Genomic DNA, 20,111 nt, shown 5'->3' with positions numbered 1-20,111 from the left:
ATACGCACGTTGAGTTTTCACAATTGACTTCTTTTGTTGAATGTAAATTTCAACAATTTGGGAGCGCTCACGTGGCGTATACTGTTCCAAATCTGCTTGGACTGACGCTTCCAACGCGGTATGTCATTAAGCGATCTGACGTCTTTGTCAAAAGATACAGGGTTGCCAGATGGGTCCGTCGAATATTGGCAACCCTGTACTAGTGTCTGTCAAAGCCTTGGCCATTAACTAAAACTTCATAATCAAGAGATTAGGGAAATTGACAGCACCCCTAAAGCTTTCGTTGAAACAGTCGTTTGCCTCCTTTCGCTTGCCCCAAAATCTCTATTTAGTTTTACACTGATGTAGCAAGGTGAAGAGCAAAGTTGGCGATGGTGTATACACTGAGTAACAAAAACATGCAATTGTCACTTTTTTCTTTCAGACATGAACATTTACACAGACAATCAAGCTGCCTCCAAGGCACTTGACCTCCTGAAAATTCATTCGAAAACAGCAGCGGACTGTCGCATATGCCCTAATGGGACACTGTAACACCCATTGGAGAGAGGAGGTGCTAAATAGCGTACTTCCGTGTCACGATTACTAAGTCATATGTAAAATTATCCTTAACCGTATCAGCGAAAAAATCGTCCAGACATTGCGCAGATAGCAACACAGCATAGCGGACACAAGCAGAAGAAACTTGATTACCTCAGTTTCCACGCAGAGCGCGTCGGCCTACGTACAAATGTGGGTAAAACTTAATCCAACACCTTGCAGACAAACAATTTAACAGTATACGGTGAAAGCGTCGAAAGTGTCGACAAATTGACCCACCTAGGAAGTCAGATTACACCAGATGGCGGAAGGATGTGCAAGAATTAAAAAAACCAAAGCGGTATTCGCCTACCTTAAAAGGATACTGTACTCGAAGTAACTGACAAAAGGCACAAAGATAAAGATTTTTAATACGAATATAAAATCAATTTTTCTCTACGGTTCTGAATCTTGACTTGTACGAGTATTAGCATCTACCACACATAGCTTACAATTATTTGTTAGCCATTGTCTCAGAGCAATCCTGCGCGTATGGTGGCCTGATAACTGAATTTCGAACGAGTAACTCTTTGCAGGAGGAGGACAAAAAACCCATTGGTGTAAAACTACGGAACGTTAATGGAAATGGATAGGGCACACCATCCGCAAGCCAGCTAACGAAATAAGTAAAATGACGTTAAATTGCAACTTTCAAGTATTTAGCAGTCGGCCAAAAACCCAAAAAAGTGTGTACGCGCCAGTTATACTCGTATATATATATAACCCTAACGTGGTTCTGAGATCAAGGCCAAAGCGTATAATCAACAACATTGGCAATAGTTTGTTTCGGCACTATGCACCCCTAATCGGCGCGACAGCAACACGTAATAATAATAATAATGCGGGTTTAGTTGGTTAAAGTCCCATACCAGGGCATCAGCTACAGGTTTTTGATGCTTTCCCTCCTCTACAAAAAATATCTGTAACTAACCTGGGCACAGTGGCAGATTTGTGTATTCAAAGGACAGGGGAAAGGAGAAGTAAAGGTTTCAGAGTTAATTGCAGGCATACCTATATGCGTCTTCAAAATGCCCAGCAGTTCCCTCAACTCCATATACTACTTACAAATATAATGATAAATGCTGAACAGTAAACTCAAAGCGATACGAGTATACGACGTTATTATAGATTGCGACGGTAATCATAAGCAGCACTAACAGAAAGAAGAGAACAAAATAATGAGTGGTAATGAACTTGAGAATTTGCAAATCAGCCATTTTATTACAAAACCGTGTAAAGTTTTTCAAAAGACTTTAAAGACTCCGTTATTATAATTATTTACTTCAACTTCTGCTTTTATTTATGTCATGCTTTAGTAAACTATTCTAGTATTAGATAAAAGAAATATTTTAAAAAGCATCAACTCCTTTTGTTACTCAATATCCATCATTTTGCCAGTCATTTCGACGAAAATCAAAAAGAAAAAGAAAAAAACATAAAACGAAAAGAATTTTGGCCCTCAACTCAAAAATTTACTTCAGTCTGAATTTACCAACTTTTTTCATCGATAACCTACGCTTTTTTTCGGTCCTCCAATCTCGCACGAGTTTTCATGGCGACTCAACGCCAACGACAATATGTTGAGTGTATTAAACGATAATGGGAGCCTTTGCCATTGCGAGGTAGCCGAAGCGTTCACCCAAAAAGGAAAAAATTAAAAATAAAAGAAAATTGAAAACCTAAAGTAAGACTGTGACAAAGTATGAATGGTCGGCCGGTCATTTAGTCGGTTGGTCGGTCATTGCGTGGTTAACTGCACTTCACTGTGCAATCTAGCATTACTGTTCGTGCCACACGCGCACCGCGTTGCATGACACTTTTGTGCGGCTAACATAAAGTGCACTCATAAATTTCTTGTCCTTTCTGTTCAATTCTCAGCGTGAGGAAGTGGTGGGACTTTTCGCGATGAGCGCTCTAACACTGCTGATAGCTTAACTGCTGCTTTTAGTACAACTTTTCGCTGTTGGTCGCTGCCAGATGGATCCTCTGCATGTCATTGCTTTGCGTGTCTTCCTACTATACTTATATGCATACATACATACATACATGAAAAAGGTGCACGCACATATATATCTACCATTTGGTTTGTGTGCATGTTGCTCCATTTTCTTCTTCTACTCGTGTGACTTTTGTGTGGGGACGAAAAAATATATCACCTTGTGGAACGCACTTTGTTGCACAAGTTGCACAAACTACAAAAATACGAAAAGCGTCAATGTGCTCACCAATGTTGCCGTTGATTATGGGTTATTTTTTTCCCGAGCACTTTTTGGTTGCTGCATTTCAACTTACTACTGGTGTCGTCGTCGTTGCCTCTCATCACCGCTACTTATCGCATATCAGCGCAATGGCAACACAACACTTTAGCGAATGCGCTATGCGCTTACAAATCACTTTGCAGCGTGTTACCTGCAGACAACAATAACAACAAAGAGGATACCATCCTGGCGTCAACAAGAACAACAATACAAACAATAACAACCACCTGAACAGTGTATAATGTTTATGTTGTTACGCTTTCAGTTTTCACGCCAGCAAATTGTCACTTAACCTAATGGATGAGTAAGTGCCACAGGCGTTCTGCTGGCACCTGTTGTTTTTGTTTTTATTTTTTAGTCATTTGTTTTGATCGCAAGCTCCTTTTGTTTAGCCAAATCACAGCGCGGCGTCGTCTACACCAAATGCAACAACAAGCAAAGACAAGGTAGCAAGCAGCAGCAGCTGTGGAGCACTAACAGTAGCTATACTTCAGGTGCTGGCGTGGTTCGCAGTGAAGGCTGCCAAAATTTTTATATAATTTTTTTGTATGCCCGCGCGCAATTGTGCAGAAGGGTATCATACTTTTACTCGAAGAACGATTGTATGTAACGGCATAGATGAAACGAAATAGATATAGGCATATACGTAAGTGTAGACTAAAAGGTTCATCCTGGTCAGAGAGTGGATTTAGCTATGACTAGCCGTTCTTTCGTCCGTTCGTGCGCACATAAAAGGAATTTGAGAAGGAATCAAATGTTTAAAATTATCTTTGATTAAAGTCATGTCTCACGATGACGACTGATTAAAACTCGCTCAAACGTAAGTATTACACGCTGCGCTCTTCATCTCATTTAGATCCGAGAAAAATATTATTTAAATACCAAGTCCACTTTGTAAATGTTAAGGCTAAATTTCTTTTCAACCATCAGATATTACAAGCTATAATTCTCATTGTCTATGAGTTTCTTTGGTTCCAAATGAACAACAGTCACTCCAAATTAAATTTCAATAAAATGTGCGCGGGACCCGGACCCGGCACTTCCTTACTTGTTTATTCCTGTGTTTATCTTACCTGTAGTAGCCGTAATTTTTGTGCTTGCCCTATACACGGCCGTTTTGTCTTGAACGAGATGATTCATGTGGTAGCAATTTTTGACGACATGACCAACAGAGTGGCCAAGAAAAAGTAATCACATGAGAGATTTTTAATTTTTTTTCTAAATCTATTATTCCTTAAACGAGAATCTTATTCATAATTGATCTTAGCAATGTTGACTAGCATCTGCAAAACGCTTGCTAGTACATAATTCCGATTTTTCGTCGGCAAGAAATATTTTAAAGAAATGGTGTGGGTATCAAGTAACGCATGGAATCTGTAAACCCTTTTACTTTGCTTTAATGCATATTTACTTACCACCTTCAATATGCCCCCCCGCCTGTATCTCCGCGAGTCTTTCATTGTACGATCAAGTTTTGCTCAGTCATAGAATAAAGTGAAAGGACTAGCAGAAATGCCATTACCAGTCAAGACTAAGTATTAGAAAGAACATTTTATATCTTTTGATATTTCATCCCCGCAGTGGGAATCGATCAATCGAAAGGTAGTAACTAATTTTTATTTTGAACACTTTGGACACATTGGCAGAGCAGCCATTTCTCAAAGAAATCAAATGTGACCTCTACGTATTTGTGAGCAAAATTATAACAGCTGCACTTATTTTGATGCCATGTTATTTGGTAGCTGCCGTAGTGGAATTGATGTGTGGGTGACTACAGGGTAGGGTACAGGTTCCAAACGTACTGTGCTCATAAAACGTCAAATGATGGAAAAGGTTTTCTCTAAAAGTGGTCGCCAATCAACAGGTGATGACAAATCTCCGATTGTATTTTTGCCATGAAAAGCTTCTCATCAAAAACCATCTACCCCTAGGGGGCTGAATAAACTGTAGGTCCCTCGGCCAAACACCTAAAACAGGAGTATGCGCCAATTATAAAGGGTGATCAGATGGAGATAGTTTTCCAATAGAGTTAGATCATGCGTGAGTATTGTCCAACTAAATACATTTTTTTTAGGAATTCACTGAACATTTAAAAATCGTACAATTGTGTTACGAAAATCGACGCTCTGTGAAATGTGTACATCGCGCGCTTATGGTGTTCAGCGATGAGGTCCGTCTTTGGCTTAATGACTTAGTGAATGAGCAAGATTGTCGTCTTTGGGCTCAAGAGCAACCCAAAGCCATTTCCGAATAGCCATTACACACATTGAAAACAAGCGTTTGGTGCGGCCTATCGGATGGAGGAATCAACGCCCCATATTTCTTCAAAGTCGAAGCTTGCGCCAATGTAACGGTGAATGGCGAACGCTATTATAAACGAATTTTTGACACTGGAAATTGAAGCACGTGACCTCCATAATACTTGGTTCCAACAAGATGGCACTACTTGCCACACAATCGGTGGCACACAGATTTACTGCGTCGCCGTTTCAGTGAACAATTTACGTCTTATCACGGGCGAGTAGACTCGCCTCCAAGATCGTGTGATATCACACCTTCGGATTTTTATTTCGGAGGTATGTAAAGTTTAAATGCTTTGTGGATACACCAGCCCCGATTAAGGCATTGGAAGCCAACATTACTAAAGTTATTCACGAGATATCGACCAAAGTATTCCAGTGCGTCGTTAAAAATTGGTGTTTATGGATGGCCGAATTACGGCGCAGTTGCGGCCGATATTTGAAAGGGATTATCTTAAAAAATAGATCTCATGAAGGGTTCTACACAAAAATAATAAAGATAACCCAATCAACTTGAAGTTTCGTTGTTTTATTACAATTTAAAATCCCACACCTCTAAATTGATCACCCATCACATGCCCGCACTTTTACCTTAAAACAGAATAATTGTGTTTTTCCTTAACTTTATTTTGGGATGTTGGAACACATAACTGCTTTCCACAAACAAAATTTTTTTATGCGTCACCTTTCTTCTTCATCTTCACTTTTATATTTTTTCAAATTTATAGTTTTTTGCAAATGGCGTCTTATGTCAATCATATTTGACACCTGTAAACTAAACATCTGCAATATACAAACATTTAAGCCGTGGCGCGCGTAAAGGTCAAAATAAAAATAAAAATCACTGAAAATCTTTTTTTTTTATTTAATGAAAATTTATTAAAACATGATATTATTAGTTTTGCACCACTTTGCATTAACATTCTACTTCCCACATAAGACTGGTGTATAATATCTTAAACTATTTATGTAATTTAACAAAATAATACCCTTGAATATAATACCCTTGAATTTCAATGAACTTAAGGTCGTTTACTTATCAGCATTTCAATACAAAACGAGCCAATTAGTATTTTCCCTTCTTTGTCCTTCGGCAATCCTTTTTTTACTGCTTTGTGTTGCACATTTTAAAGCAACAACACAATCACACAGTGTCGAATGTCTAATTTAAATGCATTGAGGTGAAACAATTCTTCTTTCCAATTTCAATAAATTTATCCATAACGAAGTAAAGTGATATCGCTGAATTGAACAGTAATTGAAGTTTTTCACATCAAAGTTTAAATTTATGTGCATACATAATGCAGTTTTGAAGAAAATTTTTAATTACTAACGAAATCGGACAGAATGGGTTCAATATGAGGAAAGGTGGGCGATCTTTTAAGAGGATGCGCCTTCTTGTTGTATTTTGCTATGCAGTTGACATAAAACAATTTTTTTTAACTTGCCAGCTTTCAACTCTGCCACAATACAACGTTACAGTTAAATGCAAATTTCTCCGAAAACGTAGTAGCCAAAATGAAATATTTTAAAGCAATACAGGTAGCAGAAGTATCTCCATAAAAGGCACAAGAAGTTCAAAACTTAAAATTCTATACCATGAAACTTTGATTTCACACTGCAACAGTTAACGACAACAATATCGCCGAAATCAGCATCACTGGTTGACTTCTGTCCACCACGTAGCAAGCAAGGTGTCTCGTTTAGCCGCTGCTGCTGCTAAGGAGAGGCTGCTGGCGCAAAGACGAGGTTGCAGTAAGCAATTGCATTTGTGGAGCGGTAAAGAAAAGAATGTCATAAAATGCGAATGCCAAAAAATCAAAAAAAAAAAAAAAAATGTGTTCAACAATAACTGCTGATAAGTAGAAACACAATTGTGTGCCATTTGTGTAAACACTTGGTCAGCAGAAATTGGCATTTTTCACCAGTGACTTTTCAATATTTGATGGTTACAAATTGGACAATTTCGACAAGTGATTTTCCCTCTTCTTTTTTAAGATATTTTCTTTATTTGATTTGATTTTCCTGCTTCAATTGAACGAACAGACTGAATTACATATATATCTGTTTTCCAGTACGCGTTGAGCGCATATTATTACGGCAGGTGTAATATGGTGAGTAGAAGGGAAGTTAGGTAGGGCAGGTTAGTAAGGATTAACTACTTATTGTAAGGCGTGAGATTCATTGGGGTGCCACTTGTTAAGCCAGATTCTGGCAAAATAATAATATAATATAAACTAAATAATATTGAAGTTAAAAAAGTGAAATTGTATTAAAGCCTAATATTAAGTTTATTTTATATTGTTTAAAAATTGTTTATTTATAAGTAGGTATGTAGTACACTTTACTGTTTCTCGCTGTCGCTATTTCTATTTACTTCCGAACATTGACCTTATTCTACAACTATACATATTTTCCGTTCTTCCTATTTCTATTTACTTAACTGCAAACTCTCTCTAACTCTCCACTTACTGTTCTTCCATTTCCGCTATTTCTCGTATCTTAGTTTTAGGCTTAATATAAGGACAGTACATTGTAATAAACTCCACTATTGAATTTGTAATCGGACGTGCACGGTGTTTTCTTTTTCAATTCGCGGCGTTACAGGCAAAATCATTTTAGTTCGCGCTTCTACCCTTATTAACCTTTTTTAAATAAGTTAAATATTTTCACAAAATAGTGAAGATTTTTCATGGCGCCCGAGCAGGGACAGTAGTGCTTGAAGAGGCTCGTGATTCCTACAAATCAGAGATTGTGTTTGAATTAAAAGGCGATACTAAGCTGGATGCTGAACAAAGTCTAAAAAACGATTAAAAATTGGTACAAAGCTTGGAAGCGAAAGTAACAAACACAAAGTGATAGTGACAAAAGACCACAAGTTGGCAAGTTGTGCGCGCAAAATATTTAATAATTAAGAATTAAATTAAATAACCAACTAAATTAGTAAAAAAATATTGCCTGCGCGGTCCGTTGCAAAACAAAAGTCGTCTCGCAAACAAAAAACCAAAGAAAAATAACAAAACAGACAAACAGACAGCGAAACCAATATATGTACATACATATGTATATGCATATACGAAAACAAGTGCAGTGACGTGGAAAAAGTGCAGTGACAGTGAGGCCCCAAAAAAACAAAACAAAAAAAAAAAAGAGAGAAAAATTAAATATCTATCAAAAACGGCTGAAATTATTTGAAAAAAAAAAAAAAAATTGTTTAAAATATAAAAAAAAAAAAAAAAAAAATAATAAAATAATTATAGCCAAAAAAGTTAAAAAAAAAAAAAACATAGAGAACATATAGAACATCGCCAACGAAGGGGAGTGAAACTACAGCTGCAATATTCATCAGTCACCAATATCCACCGGCCACCTTATATATATACATATCTATCCACCGTTACACCGTTAACATCGAGGGAGGAATGACCTGCAACTGCGTGGCCTGCAAAAGGGAAGTTCAAGCTGGAAACAAACCAGTCCACGATAAACAGGTATTGAGTGCGAAGAATTGAAGCTAGAAATTGGCTTTGTGATTGACCGAATTATTACAGTTGCTAATAATCGTCTCACAGTATAAGGGCTTCAATTGTTGGCATCTCTTGTATCCACTTTTATATGCAAATAAACTTCTATCCGTATATATATATATCTATATACATATACATATACTGCCTATGAAGTGAAGGATACAGTGGGACCCGAGGTAGAGGAACTTGTTTGTCGCCAAATAATTTGCGAGTACTATTTTTCGGTTTATTTTCGGGATTTTTTCAAAAAACCAAACGAAATTGCGGTTTGTTAATCAACCACAATATTTTCAAAAAAAAAAAAAAATTTTTTTTTTTTCGACAATACAAATTTTGTTTGAGCAAAGACTCAATTGTTCGCTGCTTATTTTCGTCTCGTTTTCGTTGGTTCTGGTCAAGTTTGAGCTATTATATAATATATTTCAGTATTATCGCTTTCGTTTTCGTTTTCGTGCTGACAAACTTCCAGAACCGTTTTCATTTTACAAAAGCCACAGGCTAAAGCAGCGAACTTTAATCTCAACATGAGTAAACCAAAGACGGCTATTTCAAGTCTCTCTCCAAGTAAGGAGATGATTGACTTAAAGTCTTTAAAGCGCCAGAGAACTGTTGCAAAAACCAGCATAGTGCGCATAAAAACGGGTCTCCTTGAAAAGACCATGTCGCTAGATCCAATCGAATTGGAGTGCCGACTCGACATATTGAACTCCCACAGTGAAAAACTCATGAAATGTCAGTCGAAAATTGAGGAAATCGACGAAGAAGACATTGCCCGTGGAGAGTTAGAGGACTTAATTGTAGAAACAAAGTCCATTATAAAGTCCATTCTGGCGAGAAATAAATCGTCAATTGCCGACACATCTTTTACTGCACCTCACAGCTCGCGACTACCAAAAATGTCGTTACCTACGTTCAAAGGAGAATATTCCGAGTTTAAAAACTTTATGAGTCTGTTTGAGAGTTTCGTGCATAATGATCCCACAATCCCGGATATTGAAAAATTTAATCATTTAGTATCATGTCTATCCGGTGAAGCCTTAGGCACAGTGAAGTCCTTCCAAATGTCGGAAGAAAATTATCCAAAGGCGTTGGCAAGTTTGAGAAAAGTTTATGACAATAAATGCCTGATATTTTTTAATACAGTGTCTAAACTTTTTGAATTGTCAAAAATCCAAAGGCCTTCTGCGTCGTCTTTGCGATCAATGATTGATACAGTGTCTGCAGTATATGACTCCCTTTTATCGCTGGGTGACGATAAGCTTATTTCAAATGCGATGTTGATTCACATAGTCATGTCGAAGGTTGATCCCACTACTCGGTCAAAGTGGGAGGAGCAACTTGACTATGATAAGCTGCCGCTTTGGGCTGAGTGTGAAGCTATGCTAAACAAGAGATACCAGCATTTATCAGCTGAAGAAGCTTCCTCATCCCAACAAAGGCCAAATAATGAAGATACGCGGCAGAAAACAAAAAATCAACAACTGCGACACTCAAATACAACATTTATCGCGACGAATTCCAAACTGCCAACTTGCCTTCACTGTGGTTCCAAGGACCATTATTTGACAGCTTGTCCAAAATTCCAAGCGCTTACTGCACTTAAAAGATTTGAATTAGCAAAATCGATTTCCCTGTGCATAAATTGCTTGCGCAAGGGACATACGGTCTCAAAGTGCAAAGCAAATCGCTGTGGTGTATGCAACCGTTCGCATCACACCATGTTGCATCAATATCCGATCTCCTTTGAGACCGAGCCGCAACCTTCGACGTCACAGGCCATGCATATTAGCAGCCTGCCTGACCGAGTCATGTTAGCTACAGCCGTAGTTAATGTAAAGGCCAGCTCCGGTGTTTACGTGCAAGCGCGAGCTCTACTTGACTCCGGTTCTCAAGTAAACTTTATGACCGAAGAGCTTATGCAGAAATTGCGAATCCGTAAAGAAAAATTCGCTCTAAATATAGTTGGAATTGGCAATTCAAATAAAAAGGTCCAAGGCAAGCTTAAAACTTATATAAAATCGAGGATCAACAATTTTGAATTTTCGGCGGACTTTTGGGTAATGCGTTCGATATCAGTCAATCATCCAGATCGGACCGTAAACACAAATGGCTGGAAAATCCCACAAAATATTGAACTAGCTGACCCAAGTTTCTACAAGTGTCAGAAAATAGACATACTTTTAGGAGCTGAAATATTCTTTGATCTGTTATCGGTGGGTCAGATCAGAACCAGCCCAAGGCAGCCAACGCTGCAAAAAACTGTGTTAGGCTGGATAATTTCAGGCAAGTATGCCACAAATGATAGCTCCAGTGCCCAAGTAAGTAGCACATTATGTCAATTTGAAGAAATCGTTGCTAGTATTGATACCACAATCCGAAAATTCTGGGAATTGGAAGAAATACCTGCACAAATAAATTCCACACGACTGACTCCAGAGCAGGCAAAATGTGAGGAATTTTTTTCGAAAACCACATAGGTTTTACCATGTGGAAGGCTTCAAGTCAGACTGCCTTTCAAAACCGACCGTAAATTACTCGGTCATTCGTATGAAACCGCAGCTCGGCGGTTTCAGGCGCTGGAGAGAAGGACGCTGAAAGATCCAGTACTTCGTAAAATGTACCTGGACTTCATGCAAGAGTATCTCGAATTGGGGCATATGAGTCCAACAAATAATCGACTCCCGAGTGAGCCGCACTATTTCATTCCGCACCAGTGTGTGTTAAGACCGCAGAGCACAACTACCAAGTTGCGCGTAGTTTTTGATGCTTCGAGTCGCACATCAACACAAGTTGCGTTGAATGAAACCTTGATGGTCGGACCGATCGTTCAAGAGGAGCTTTTTTCGACCCTCCTTCGCTTCCGATTGCACAAATATGCCATGACTGCTGACATCACGAAGATGTATCGTCAAATATTGGTGCACGAAGACGACAGGAACTTCCAGCTCATAGTGTGGAGACAGGATCCATCGGAGCATTTGCAAATTTTTCGATTAAACACCGTAACATACGGCACAGCGCCTGCACCATTTCTCGCCACACGGTGTCTGCAAATGCTAAGCGACAAAAATAAAGCCAAATATCCACTCGGTTCCAAAGTCATTCGGAATGACTTTTACGTCGACGACCTATTAACAGGATCCGACAGTATAGAAAGCCTCACCCAGATACAAAAGGAAGTAAATATAATTTTAGAATCGGCAGGCCTGAAATTAGCAAAGTGGTTTTCCAATCATACAAGCTCATCGAATAGTGAGAGTCTCCAAAAATTATTGCAGCTCAGCGATACCGACTCCACCAAAACGCTGGGAATCCACTGGCAGCCGAAAGATGACATTTTTCGCTTCATTCTGGAAGATAATTTTAGCGAGCTGCGAGCAACTAAACGTAATATTTTATCCGTTTCCGCTCGCCTCTTTGACCCTCTTGGTCTATTAGCCCCGCTAGTTACCAAAGCTAAAATCTTATTACAAGAGCTTTGGATTCAAAAGCTAGACTGGGATGAGTCGATTCCATTGCGGCTTGACACTAGCTGGCAAAACTTTAAAGCCAATTTGTTGCAGCTTTCATCAATTAGCATTCCTCGGTATGTAAATACAGAGTCGAGTGCCAGCTGCCAAATTCATGGCTTTTCCGACGCTTCAATAAGAGCGTATGGCTGCTGCGTATATATACGTAGCCAATCCGCTAGTGGTACGAAATGCACGCTGCTTACTTCAAAGTCTAGAGTGGCTCCGCTGAAGACTAAATCTCTTCCGCGTTTAGAGCTCTCGGCAGCCCATCTTCTTGCCAAATTATGGTCAAGAATTTCACCAATGTTGAGTCGACCAATAGAACAAACAATTTTCTGGACAGACTCCGAAATAGTTCTGCATTGGATTAAAACGCATCCATCGTCGTTGCAAACTTTCGTCGCAAATAGAGTGTCCGAGATCCAAGAGTGGACCCAGAATGTGTCGTGGCGTCATGTGCCCACAAAACAAAATCCAGCGGATCAAGTGTCTCGGGGTTGTAACGTGGACGAATTGGGTAATTCAATATGGTTTAGTGGTCCACAGTTCCTCCTAGAAGACCCTGCTACATGGCCAAAAAATGTCAACTTCAGTCTCTCTCCAGAACAAGAAGCACTCGAGAAGAAGAAGAACGCAATTACGTTAACCGCAATCAATGCCACAACAAATCCACTTCTCGAAATAATTGATAGGTTCTCATCTCACAGAAAAGTGCTTCAGATTTTCGCTTATATACTCAGATGGCTTCGAAAAATACGAGAGCGAAAAGCAGAATCTGAAATAATACCCACGGCAAAGGAATTACAATTGAGTTTCCTTAAAATTGTCGAAATAATTCAACATTTTGAATTTAGCGATGAAATAAATAAATTATCGAAAAATAACGTACTTCCCTCAAGTTTACAGAAATTAACTCCATTTCTGCATGAACACTCGGAATCATCATTATCGTTTAAATTGATTCGAGTAGGTGGCCGTTTATTAAACGCGCCAATCCCCTATGATGCTAAGTTCCCTTTGCTATTACGCAAAGACTCGCACTTTGTGAAAGCATACATCCGGTTCCTACATTTTCGAAATCACCATGCCGGTCCAAAGGCATTGGTAGCGCTTCTGCGAGAAAAAATATGGCTGGTAAATGCTCGAGAAGCCTGTAGTCGAACTGTAAGAGAATGTATTCACTGTTTTCGTTATAAGCCAAAATTACAAGGTCAGATCATGGGCAATCTACCCGCCGATCGATTACGCGCCCAACGGCCCTTCACAATATGTGGGGTAGATTACTGCGGGCCCATTCAAATAACCTTAAAAATTCGCGGTCGCCCTCCCGTGAAAATGTATATTGCCATTTTCGTGTGTTTCGCTTCAAAGGCAGTTCATCTAGAACTTGTAACTGATTTAACTGCTGATAAATTTATTTTCGCTCTCAAAAGGTTCATTGGGCGCCGAGGGATGCCAGCCAAAATATACTGCGACAACGCGACGAACTTCGTGGGAGCAGAGAGGAAGCTGAGGGAGCTCCGGGAAGCCTTTCTGGCACAGAAAGAGGAGATTCTCCAATACGCCGCCGACGAAGGATTCATCGTCGCCTTCATACCTCCGAGGGCACCCCACTTCGGCGGCCTGTGGGAAGCAGCAGTGAAGTCGGCCAAACATCTGCTGGTGCGCGCCGTAGGCAACGCGCTGTTAACCGCCGAAGAATGCGCAACGCTTCTCGTCGAAGTAGAAGCGGTACTGAATTCCCGACCGCTCGCACCACTCAGCAACGACCCCAACGACGGCGAGGCGCTAACGCCGGCGCATCTTCTAATCGGTTGCCCCTTGCGAGCTTTGCCACCGGAGAAGGTACCCGTCAACCTCAGCCGCTGCTTAGAGAGATGGCAGCTTGTTTGCTCTCTCAAGCAACAATTTTGGCGCGCGTGGTCGAAGAGCTACCTTCTGGAGCTTCAGCAGCGGAACAAATGGGTGCACCCGCAGCCCAACGTCCAACCAGGCCAACTCGTCGTCGTCCACGAAGACAACGTACCACCGCAGCATTGGGTGCTCGGTCGAGTAACCGCAACCATTCCCGGAGCGGACGGCAAAATTCGAGTCGCAGACATCACTACTAGGTCGGGTGAAGTACGACGCCCTATTCACAAACTCGCCGTGCTGCCGGTGGAAAACAAGAATTGAAGGCTGTTGGATTCCTTCAAGGTGGCCGGTGTTAAGCCAGATTCTGGCAAAATAATAATATAATATAAACTAAATAATATTGAAGTTAAAAAAGTGAAATTGTATTAAAGCCTAATATTAAGTTTATTTTATATTGTTTAAAAATTGTTTATTTATAAGTAGGTATGTAGTACACTTTACTGTTTCTCGCTGTCGCTATTTCTATTTACTTCCGAACATTGACCTTATTCTACAACTATACCTATTTTCCGTTCTTCCTATTTCTATTTACTTAACTGCAAACTCTCTCTAACTCTCCACTTACTGTTCTTCCATTTCCGCTATTTCTCGTATCTTAGTTTTAGGCTTAATATAAGGACAGTACATTGTAATAAACTCCACTATTGAATTTGTAATCGGACGTGCACGGTGTTTTCTTTTTCAATTCGCGGCGTTACAGGCAAAATCATTTTAGTTCGCGCTTCTACCCTTATTAACCTTTTTTAAATAAGTTAAATATTTTCACAAAATAGTGAAGATTTTTCACCACTAATTTGATTTAGTTCACCAAATTGGGCTCTAAATAAGAGCCGTTTTTATAGAGTCTTATAGTACATGAAAAAAATAAATAAATTTATTAAAATAACACGGTTGACTAATAACTTTTTTTACACGTTCTTGCAGGAATTAAAAAAAAAACATAATTCCTAAAAGGATGTCTTATTAAGTAAGTATTAAGTAAACATTTATCATGCGAGATAAAAGCAATAATTACATTCTAGAAGTCCAGGTCCAATTATGCGTTCAAATTTCAACGTAATCTTTAAGTTGCCTGCAGCTGGATAACAAATATTGTTGGCGCAAAATTAATCATCACATTTGGTTTTTGAATCATTATTTTACTGAATGATGGACATCTTTATTTGAGCGTTACGCGTTAGTTAACGACGTTAGTATAAACACTGGTTACTGCAACAGACAAACAATATAACAATAGAAATGCACTATCACTAAAACAAACAATAATAACCTTAATAGCTATCTACTAGTGAACAGATAACGACCTACGCATATCAATGCTATAAGTTGTACTATGTTTGATGTAAACGAGTTAGTCTAAGATTATGAATAAAGAATGCACGTCTTGATGCAACAAAAATATTCTTTTACTCTAATATCGAAGTAAGATACAGGGTAGGCCATTTAAAGCGGGCCCATCGGGCAACCCTATAACTTTTGACAGGAACGTCAGATCGACTAATGACATAGCGCGTTGGAAGCGTCAGTCCAAGACAATTTTTACCATGGAGCAGTACACTCCAAAAGAACGCGCTGAAATAATTCAGCTTTACATCCAAAATAACTTCTCAATTGTGAAAACTCAACGTGCGTTTAAAAAAAAAAATAAAGTTAAAAGTGCGCCATCCAAAAGCACTTTACAGCGTTTATACGCAAAATTTATTAACCACGGTAGTCTCAGCAATACCAGCCACGCATCCAGACAACGTACACGACGTTCTGCTGAAAATATCGAGGCTGTACGAGCCAGTGTTGAGGAGGCTCCGCGAACATCGAGTTATCCCAATGTTTATGCCAATCATCGAAGAAAATGACATGGAAGGCTACTGGTTCCAACAGGACGGGGCTACATGCCACACTTCACGCGCTACAATCGATTTTTTGAAGCCATTGTTCCCTGGAAGGTTGATTTCGAAAAATGGTGATTTTCCGTGGCCACCGAGATCACCAGATTTGACGCCACCGGACTTTTATTTGTGGGATTATCTGAAATCCAAGGTATACATCAACAAGCCAAGGACTCTAACTCAACTTAAAAACAATATCCGACGCGAAATCGCCGCCATACCGGCCGAAATATTGGCCAAAACGATGGAAAACGCCGAAAAAAGGACACATTTGGCCATCAAGGCCAGAGGCAAACATTTGAAGGATATCATTTTCAAAAACTAGCTGGAACAAATCTCCTTGAATCAAAATAAATGATTTTTCATATCAACACAAAAAAAAATGTTTTTTTCAATGTTTTTTTTCAGAAACAAATGGGCCCGCTTTAAATGGCCTACCCTGTATTATCTCGCTCCGTTGCTAGTCTGTTCGTATAGCGTTGCTGTCCATTTCACAAGTGTCGAATATGACTGACATACATACTTCGCCATTTGCAGAAATTATAAATCTTCCGGTGGGGTGATTAATTTTGCACCACCTTGTATAAACAATTCGAGAAAGCAAAAACAGTCGCTAATAAAAGATTTTATTTCAACGGAAAAACGAACAAAAGCCGTTAATAATTTAAGTACAACCCAACAGATGGGCTGGACTATTTGAACTATCTACTGATGATAGCATTTTTGGTTCAGTCCGTAATAAAAGTGCACGCTTTTTATCAAGTAACGAGAATAATAGTTCCAAATTGATATTTATTCCTAATTTCAATTTGTGTTTTCATACGTTTTGTATCTATGGATTGAATTTTCACTGTACAGCAATTTTAATTTTTTTTGTAATCAAAGTGAATTGTTGTTCTTTTAGATATTTACGTTTTGTGTATTTCATTATTACTTCTTTCGCATTTTCTTTTTCTTGGGAAAATATTAATTGGGAGAAAAATAAATTCATTCTTTTTGCATATTTAAGATATTTAAAAGTAACTTGAATATGCTTATCTCATAGAAATATTGACTCTCATTGGCGAAAAACTTTAGTTATCGATTTTCACAATGTTCCCTTGGTACCAATTGCCTATCACTCAGAAATTTTTGCAATAAGAGAAAAAGATGATAATCGCTTGACCCCAGATCCGGGCTATACGGTGGATACATTAAAGCTTCCCGGCCAAGCTCCCGTAGTTTTTGGCGAGTCACTACCGACGGGTGTGGTTTTGCGTTATCCTGGTTGAACACAACACCTCTGGTGGCCAATTCTGGCCGTTTCTGGTCAATCGCTAGCTCCAATCGGTCCAGTTGTTGACGGTACAGATCTGAACTTAGTGTTTGGTTATATGCAAGCATCTCATAATAAATGATTCTTTTCAAGTCCGACCAAATACACAGCAAAACTTCTCTGACCTTTAGTTCTACTGCGCTACAGCTACTCAAAAGTGGCGCAGTGGAATGTACAGCCTCTTGTAATCATTTGAAATTAACCAGACAAAAATTTTTCATAAGTTATTCCTCTTTACACTAACCAAATTTTAACGAAAAAAAAATGAAATGAAAGTTTATAAACATATTGATCAAAACATAATTTTAAGTGATAGTTCATAGAAAATTTTAACTATATGTCAAGGCCAATATGTTGAAGAATATCCCTATAAAATGTTAAGTTGATATCTTGATTACTTTTTGAGTTATATTCGACAGCGCGGAAAAAAACGTATTTCGAGGAAAACGCGATTAAAATTTTCATCGCTTCACTGACTTTAAAGGGTCTTTTGAGACCCTCTATTAAGGGGACCCGGTGGTCTAGAAATTTCAAAAAATCTATTTTTTTCTAGATATTTCGAAAGTATGATATCTAAAGATTATACTGTGAAATTTTCATGCGGAAGTTCCCAGTATTATAACTATTACAGCCCATCGACTAGTTAGAGAGCGGTCCGCGCGCCTCTGCTTCTCAAATTTTAAACTGCTTTATCTCGAAATGCCTTTTTTTGCCTGGTATTGTCAAAAAAAAGAAAAAAACTATTCCACCGAATCATCTGAAAGTTTAATATGTTGTTCACTATCCTAGCAGTTGGAGAAGTGATCGAGACTACAACGACGAAATTGCAATCAGCGGTGAGTTCTATTGCAACATGGGGGAAAAATGGCGTATCAAATTAAATAATTCCAAATCAGTTCACATTGTATTCGGCCTGAAAAAAACAATTTACAAGCCAGTCTACATAAACAGCGTAAATATACCGTACGTCAACGAGGCAAAATATCTTGGTATAACCCTTGATGTTAAACTGCGTTGGAAGGCGCACGTCAAGAAAAAGCGTGAAGAGCTGGAATTAGAAACAAAAAACCTTCTTTATCTTATTGGCAGACACTCTATTCTGTCAACGCACAACAAACTACTGCTATATAATCAAATACTCAAACCGGTCTGGACGTATGGCATTCAGCTATGGGGATGCTCAACCGAATCTTACATGACTATTATCCAACGATTCCAAAATAAAGTGTTGCGCAACATCGTCAATGCTCCATACTATGTGAGAAATGTCGACCTCCATCGTGATCTTGGTATCTTACCCATCACTGACTTGGCGAAAAAGTACGCCATGGCTCACAGACAACGTTTAAGTACACATGTCAACGCTGAAGCATTGGCTTTGCTTCAGCCAAATACTCATCGTCGGCGGCTCAAGCGTAAAACAGTTTTAGACCAGATGGGCACCCAGTAGCAGATGTACCTTATATATTTATACATTCATAATGAATTTATGAATATTGAGGCATCTTAGTTTTTTCCTTTTTTAATATATATGTTCAATAAAAATTGCTCGTTAGTATCTTTATTTCGTTGTACTAGTCGTAATTTCTAAACGTTATTCTGCTTATACTTTAAGATGCGTTAATAAAAAAAAAAAAAAATGTTGTTCACAACATCAATGGCTGTACCTCGAAGTTCCATAATTTGTTTAATACCCAGGTGGTCAATATGGTGACCGAAAAGTGAGAATGTAATTACCTTCTCTATTGTATCGTACAAATATCAAATTAATCGAACTGAAAATGACCAATACCACAGAAATAAAGACAACTGATAAAACATTATGCCACATACAACAATTACGCATCTAACCAGATATATATGTATAAGTAATCATGTAAATATATACGTATAAATATATGCCTATGGTATTAAAGTACAACAGCAATATTAATTGTGATAATAATCAACATAACCAACAATAACATCAACAAGTAACGTAAGCGGTTTGTTTTGCTACAAAAACAACATTAATGCAATACAACAACAGCAATGCAAACCCGCATTTCGGAATACCTCTATAGGTACACGAAATAGCTTAGGACCTGCAACAATAATATCAACCCAAACACCCCAACAAACTTTATACTCGTATATAATCTGTACAATGCACATGTCTGTATATATAGGCGTATACCATATACTTACAAATATGTACAGCACCAGTAATGCTGGGAGCGATTGTGTCTGGCCAATTGGCGGAATTAGTGTTGCAACTAATTACGAATGGCCAACGGCGTTGGTATGTGTGCGTGCGTGCGTATGTTAGCACGCAAACTTACAGCGCTGCACAACTGACCGCTGGTAAATTATCCTAATTATAAACATAAATAATTGAGTGATTTTCTGCAAGATTAATTCGTGCTATCACATCCGATATAATGAATGAATTTCCCCTGCTATTTGCTGTGCAGCTAACAAAGGCGGCAACAACAGTAAAAACAAATATAAGTATTAGAAATGACAAAAGAGGTATTGGATTGAATGTGGCTGAAGTAGTAGCTGAAGCAGTGGATGAGAACACCATAAACCGCTTAGTTCTATTTGCGATAGCATTTCCATGCATATGCAAAAATGTATGTGCTTATGCATGCATTTAATATATTATTTGTGTGTATCATTCGCATAATGCTAGAAACTCAGGTGAGTATACACACACAAATATGCATGTATGGTTGTAATATATGGTGAATTGTATGTTGACTTCTAACCAGTTGAGGATGAACTGTATATCCTCAATCGGTTAGAAGTCAGTTTGCCCATAACAGATATGGCACAGTG

This window comes from Anastrepha obliqua, chromosome 3 (genome assembly GCF_027943255.1).
Source record: "Anastrepha obliqua isolate idAnaObli1 chromosome 3, idAnaObli1_1.0, whole genome shotgun sequence".
NCBI lineage: Eukaryota > Metazoa > Arthropoda > Insecta > Diptera > Tephritidae > Anastrepha > Anastrepha obliqua.
This window is presented reverse-complemented; position numbering follows the sequence as displayed.